Source organism: Oncorhynchus mykiss, chromosome 9 (genome assembly GCF_013265735.2).
Source record: "Oncorhynchus mykiss isolate Arlee chromosome 9, USDA_OmykA_1.1, whole genome shotgun sequence".
Taxonomy (NCBI): domain Eukaryota; kingdom Metazoa; phylum Chordata; class Actinopteri; order Salmoniformes; family Salmonidae; genus Oncorhynchus; species Oncorhynchus mykiss.
The window spans coordinates 47,183,791-47,191,550 of NC_048573.1; positions in this window are offsets into that span (position 1 = coordinate 47,183,791).

Below are 7,760 nucleotides of genomic sequence, written 5' to 3' on the forward strand. Positions count from 1 at the left end.
AATCAGCCCTAGCCTTAATATGAAACCAATGTAGAGAGGCTAGCACTGGAGTAATATGATAAAATGTTGGGATTCTAGTCTGGATTCTAGCAGCCGTGTTTAGCACTAACTGAAGTTTATTTAGTACTTTATCCGGATAGCCGGAGAGTAGAGCATGACAGTAGTCTAATCTAGAGGTGACAAAGGCATGGAATCGTTTTTTTGCAATGTTATGAAGATAGAAAAAAGCTGTCCTTGAAATATTCTTGTTCGTCAAAAGAGAGATCGGGGTCCAGAGTAACGCCGAGGTTCTTCACAGTTTTATTTGAGACGACTGTCAACCATCCAGATTAATTGTCAGATCCAACAGCAGATCTCTTTGTTTCTTGGGACCTATAACTAGCATCTCTGTTTTGGCCGACTTTAAAAGTAAAACATTTGCCGTCATCCACTTCCTTATGTCTGAAACACAGGCTTCCAGGGTAGCCAATTTTGGGGTTTCATCGAAATGTACAGCTGTGTGTCATCCACATAGCAGTGAAAGTTGACATTGTGTTTCCAAATGACTTCGCCAAGAGGTAGAATTTGTAGTGAAAACAAAAGTGTTCCTAAAACAACCTTGAGCAACACCGAAACATACAATTGATTTAGAGGACAAACTATCCACAGAGACTACATTATATCTTTCTAACAGATCTAAACCAGGCAAGAACGTGTCTGTGTCGACCAGTTAGAGTTTCTACTCTCTCCAAAATAATGTGGTGATTGCTTTGGGTCAAAAGCAGCACTAAGGTCTAGGAGCACGAGCACAGATGCAGAGCCTTGGTCTGACGCCATTAAAACAACATTTACCACCTTAGTGAGTGCAGTCTTAGTGCTATGATGGGGTCTAAAACCAGACTGAAGTAAATATTGGTTGTTTGATGTGCAGGTCAGTCAAGTTCGTCCACACTGATCGACAAACCATTTCTGAATGGACCTCGCTTTGTTCATGGGGGCATTGTCATGCTGAAACAAGAAAGGGCCTTCCCAAACTGTTGCCACAAAGTCGGAAGCACAGAATCATCTAGAATGTCATTGTATGCATAAGCGTTAAGATTTCCCTTCCCTGGAACTAATGGGCCTAGCCCGAACCATGAAAAATAGTGCCAAACCCAGACTCGTCCATCGGATGCTGGATGTTGTAATTCATCACAAGCTTTATACCACTCCAGCTGAAGCTTGGCATTGCGCATGGTGATCTTAGGCTTGTGTCCGGCTGTTCGGCCATGGAAACCCATTTCATGAAGCTCCTAACGAACAGTTATTGTGCTGACGTTGCTTCCAGAGGCAGTTTGGAACTTGGTAGTGAGTGTTGCAACCGAGGACAGATGATTTTTACACGCTATGCACTTCAGCACTCGGCGGTCCAATTTTATGAGCTTGTGTGGCCTACCACTTCGTGGCTGAGCAGTTGTGGCTCTTAGACATTTTCATTTCACAATAACAGCACTTACAATTGGCCGGGGCAGCTCTATCAGGACAGATATTTGACGAACAGACCTGTTGGAAAGTTGGCATTCTATGACGGTGCCACGTTGAATGTCACTGAGCACTTCAGTAAGGCCATTCTACTGCCAATGTTTGTCTATGGAGATGGCTGTGTGCTCAATTTTATACACCTGTCAGCAACATGTGGCTGAAATAGCTGAATCCACTCATTTGAAGGGGGGGTCCACATACACTATATACGAAAGTATGTTGAATAAGTAAAGAGTCATCAATCTCCGAAAACCGATGTGGGAACAGGATTGTGTGATCTCGCTATCCGTAGCCGATGTAAGACCTTTAAACAGGTTAACATTCACAAGGCCGCAGGGCCAGACAGATTACCAGGACGCGTACTCAGAGCATGCGCTGACCAGCTGCCAATTGTCTTCACTGACATTGTTTTGTCTTTAACCTCTCCCTGACCCAGGTTGTAATACATACATACATACATACATACATACATGATTCAAGCAGACCACCACAGTTCCTGTGCCCAAAAGGTAATCTGTCTAAATTAATATTGCCTTCTAGCACTCACGTCTGTAGCCATGAAATGCTTTGAAAGGCTGGTCATGGCTCACATAAACACAATCATCCCAGATACCCTGGACCCTCTCCAATTCGCATACCGCCCCAACAGATCCACAGATGACACAATCTCTATTGTACTGCCCTCTCCCACCTGGACAAGAGGAACACCTACATGAGAATGCTGTTCATTGACTATAGCTCAGCGTTCAACACAAAAGTGCCCTCAAAGCTCATCACTAAGCTAAGGACCGTGGGACTAAACACCTCCCTCTACAACTGGATCCTGGACTTCCTGATGGACTGCCCCCAGGTGGTAAGGGTAGGTAACAACACATCCACCACACTGATTCTTAACACAGGGGCCCCTCAGGGGTGCGTGCTCAGTCCCTCCTGTACTCCCTGTTCACTTATGACTGCACGACCTGGCACAACTCCAACACCATCATTAAGTTTGCCGATGACACAACAGTGGTAGGCCTGATCACCAACAACGACGAGACAGCATATAGGGAGGAGGTAAGAGACCTGGCCGTGTGGTGCCAAGACAACAACCTCTCCCTCAACGTGATCAAGACCAAGGAGATCATTATGGACTACCTGCTCCCCATTCTCATCAACGGGGAGCAGGTTGAGAGCTTCAAGTTCCTTGGTGTCCACATCACCAACAAACTAACAAATCCCATGGAAACTCGATAGAGACCGAAATGATGGCTGAGAGAACTTTCCCAAACTGTTAGTAATGTGCATTTTGTGAAAGATTAGTTCTTTCTTAATAGTTTGCGATTTGTGCCTATCACCCTCACGGCAGTCATTTAAGCTATGCATTCTGCCAAGAGTCATTCACAATCTAGTCCGGTTGCGGCTACAACTAGACCTCGTTTCAAATGTATCAAGAAATAATTGTATTTCTATGCCTAGCAATCAACAAATGTACATTGTTTAAAGCAAACGTTTACATGTCTCAGTCACAAATGACAGGTCCAATAAGACCCCTATTGTGAATGAGATGTGAACAAGAGATTTGTGGAATCATGACTCTTTCTAGTTTAAGTTAGTAATTCGCCGGTGTAGGGTCCTGCATACTCTGGGCATTACTGACTCAAATGAACAAAATGAGTCGAATTATTCTTTCTTTTGACTGAACGTGTCGAAATGATCTGAGTCAGTAAAAAGAGTCAGTAAAACTTCCCATCCATCACCACAAACGGTTTATTTTCCCAAGTAGCCGCTTCCGCTACTTTCTTCAAGGATAGGCATGTGTGACTGGAGCCTTGAGTGTAGGTAAGTCACCATTTTGTGTGCAGTTGCAGACGAGCATGCAAATACATTTTTCCATGACACCATATGATAGACTCATCTTTCACACATACACACTGCACAGTCAAGACATCACTTCTGATTATGCTAAATACCCGCCAGGTTGGTGGCATCTTACTTGGAGAGGAAAGGGGAAAAGGGGATACCTAGTCAGTTGTCCAACAATGTATTCTGAATCAGAGAGGTGCGGGGGGCTGCCTTAATCGACATCCGCGTCTTTGGCGCCTGGGGAACAGTGGGTTAACTGCCTTGCTCAGGCAGAACGACAGATTTTTACCTTGTCAGCTCGGGGATTCGATCCAGTTACTGCCCAACGCTCTAACCACTAGATGGGCCCGTGGTAATGGCTGGAGCGGAATTAGTAGAATAGTATCAAATACATCAGACACATGGTTTCCATATGTTTGATGCCATTCCATTTTCTCTGTTCCAGCCATCATTATGAGCCGTCCTCCCCTCAGCAGCCTCCTGTGACACCAACTCCCCTTTCTCTTGTCTGCTCCAGGCGTTGTAATGTCTGGCAACACTTTTACAACCCACACTATCTCTGTGACATACACTATATATACAAAAGTATGTGGACACCCCTTCAATTTAGTGGATTTGGCTATTTCAGCCACACCCGTTGCTGACAGGTGTATAAAATTGAGCACACAGCCATGTTATCTCCATAGACAAAGATTGGCAGTGGAATGGCCTTACTGAAGAGCTCAGTGACTTTCAAAATGGCACCGTCATAGGATGCCACCTTTCCAACAGGTCAGTTCCTCAAATTTCGACCCTGCTTCGAACCCAGCTGCCTCAGTTAACTGTTATTGTGAAGTGGTAGGCCACACAAGCTCACAGAACGGGACCGCTGAGTGTTGAAGCGTATCGCAACACTCGCTACCGAGTTCCAAATTGCCTCTGGAAGCAACGTCAGCACAAGAACTGTTCGTTGGGCACTTCATGAAATGGGTTTCCATGGCCAAACAGCCGCAAGCTTAAGATCACCATGTGCAATACCAAGCGTCGGCTGGAGTGGTGTAAAGCTCACCGCCATTGGACTCTGGAGCAGTGGAAATGCGTTCTCTGGAGTGAAGAATCATGCTTCACCATCTGGCAGTCCGACGGATGAATCTGGGTTTGGCAGATGCCAGAAGAATGCTTCCTGCCCAAATGCATAGTGCCAACTGTAACGTTTGGTGGAGGAGAAATAATGGTCTGGGTCTGTTTTCATGTTTCGGGCTAGGTCCCTCAGATCCAGTGAAAGGAAATCTTAATGCTACAGAATACAATGACATTCTAGACGATTCTGTGCTTCCGACATTGTAGCAACAGTTTGGGGCATGACAATTTCAGCACAAAGTAAGGTCCATACCAGAAATGGTTGTTCAAGATCTGTGTGGAAGAACTTGACTGGCCGCAGTCAACCCCATCGAACACCTTTGGAATGAATTAGAACACAGACTGCGAGCCAGGTCTAATCGCCCGACATTAGTGCCCAACCTCACTAATGCTCTTGTGACTGAATGGAAGCAAGTCCCTGCAACAATGTTCCAACATCTAGTGGAAAGCCTTCCCAGAAGAGTGGAGGCTGTTCTAACAGCTAAGGGAGGACCAACTCCATATTAATGCCAATGATTTTGGAAGGAGATGTTCCACGAGCAGGTGTCCGCAAACTTTTGTTCGCTGCTTAGTATCTATGCATGGTCACTTTACCACTACCTACATGTACAAATTACATCGACTAACCTGTACCCCTGCACATTGACTCGGTACCGGTACCCCCTTCATATAGCCTCGTTAATGTTATTTTACTGTGTTACTTTTTATTTAAAATATTTGTTTATTTAGTCATATATTTTCTTAACTTTATTTCTTGAACTGCATTGTTGGTTAAGGGCTTGTAAGTAAGCATTTCATGGTGAGGTTGACACCTGTTATAATAATGCTTGTCTCTATCAAATAACAGCTTAACACTCCACCTTCCCTCTTGATTAAATTACTCTGCTTGAGCAACACACAACTTTGTTATGGTAAATGCGGCTTTTCATACAAGCTTTAGATTGCTCTCTTAAAGACTGGAGCTTCTCCCATTGAGTTGAACTAGTATGATGACTGTTTAGTGCCTTGGGTGGATTGGTTTGCACATTATGGTTCAGCAGCTTGGGATGAACTGTCAGTTTATTGGAAATGTGTCTATTTCATATAATGTGGCCAGGACATTCAAAGTCCAGTCATAGACAGAAACTGGAATTAAAGCTGAGGGATGTGCCACAGGCAATCATTAGTTTGTGACTCATTCTTTGACCAGAAACAAGCACTGTCTATCAAGACAAATCTCTGGTTTTGGTTTCATTTTGAATGGAAATTTTAGTTTTTTAGGTGTGCCCTCTCTACTCATAATAACCTTTAATGATGCTTTTAAGAAATTGTGAAAACACTTGCAGCGCTCCTAATCCTAAAGTAACTAGGCCTAGGTCATAATTAGTCAATAAGGTAGGAGGAGGTGTAGTATATGGCCAATATACCACGGCTAAGGGCTGTTGTTAAGTACGACGCAATGCCGAGTGCCTTATAGCTATTATAAACTGGTTACCAACGTAATTGGATCAGTAAAAATAAACGTTTTGTCATACCCATGGTATACGGTTAAATAAGCCACAGCTTTCAGTCAATCAGCATTCAGGACTCGAACCACCCAGTTTATAATAAGTCTTAAAAAATGAGATATTGGCCTATCCGCATGGTGTATTGATTTAGTTAAATGTTTCCTCTGTTGCTCCTGATGACAATGAAACACCAAGAGAGGGATTCATCTGACAGTGTTTTTAAAATTAAATATTAGCAGTGTTACCATAACACTATAAAATATAATTTTTGGCATTAACACTTATTATCCGTCATCAAACAGGAGCTTGTGTATATCAACTGGCCTACCTGCTGAAACTGTAGATTAATTTAAATATGGAACTCTTTCATATGCAAACAAGTATCAGTCGATGATTAACACTAGAAGCACTGAAGTAATCATTTTGACGGCATATTAATTTAAAATTGAAATAGGCCTATCTCTGCCATTATTAAAGTCATGCCCCACCTCCGTCCTTGACCTTTCCTAAATAAGTATATTTAACACACAAATTATGTTAACATTTTAATATCACAAAATTCCTGCCCTTCATTCACCGCTAGTCATTCACCACCAGCCTGTGCAGCCCAACTACACCTAAACTCTATCAAAACTAATTTCACACATATAAAAACAGAGTTAGCCTAAAGACAAGATTAAATTGACAATAGTCTGATGGGTGACAATATTATCAATTGTCAAATTGTAGCCTAAAAGAAGAGATGCATGGGTAGCTTGGAATTGACACACAGGCAAGGAAATGGAGCGCCAAAAAGAGACTTTTTCAAATCCTCCGACAGTCACATGTAGGTATGACTTTGTCTATATAGTATGAAAAAAAGCTAATTCTGAGGTTTCCAAACACTTACCTTTGCCAAATAACTTTAACATTTTGAGAGATGAGCTCTATTTCCAAATATGACTATTAATATAATACAACTAAATATATGCTATTTTGTTATTTTGAATACATGTTCTTAGTTCCATAATATTTCTTAAAACCTGCCATAACGAAAATGTATTTCTCTTGTGATGGATTTAACACTTGAATTGTGGTGTTTTTTGTTTGTTCTTAGAGAGAGCCTACATTAACATAAATTAATATACGATTGTGTTCTTAATTGTTCTTCTTTTCTATTCTAATGTTACCCAAGACCTTCGTAAACACAACCAAATTATTATTTTTGCGACGGCATATTAAATGTACTTATTAGACGGTTAGAATGTTGCAGTCAAAAATGATGGATGACTGAAAACGGGATGGCTCAAGGCCGGACTTTTCTAGTGTTAAACAGCGTACACACATTTTTAGAGACACATAGGTAAGAATACAGCAATGACATAACATTCTGGTCTGCTATACATAAAATGTAATGTTATAGACAAATTTCAGTTCATTTTGGGTTTAAAGTGATATTACTGAAAAAATATGTTTTATACACGATGTGGGAAAAAAATGTATTCCCTTTTTTTGTAAGCTGTTGATTTATATAGAACAACTACAAGAGACTGACCTCTGTTTTAATATCACATCCTTTGTCGTCACTCTGAAGTAATAACGTTGTGCTCAATGTATATGGGGAAATAATAAATACTTCTTTGGGCAACAGGCTCAGACATGTCCCAGTCTGAAAGGTTACTCCTCTCCCCTCTGATTGACACCACTGTCAACCACCACCAATTCAGAGTGACCTGTCTTTTAATGATAGTATTTAAACATTGAAATTAGGCCCATTTGGCTGGTGGAACGAGAAAAAGGACACACTTCGCTCTGCCCCCATTTCTTTGT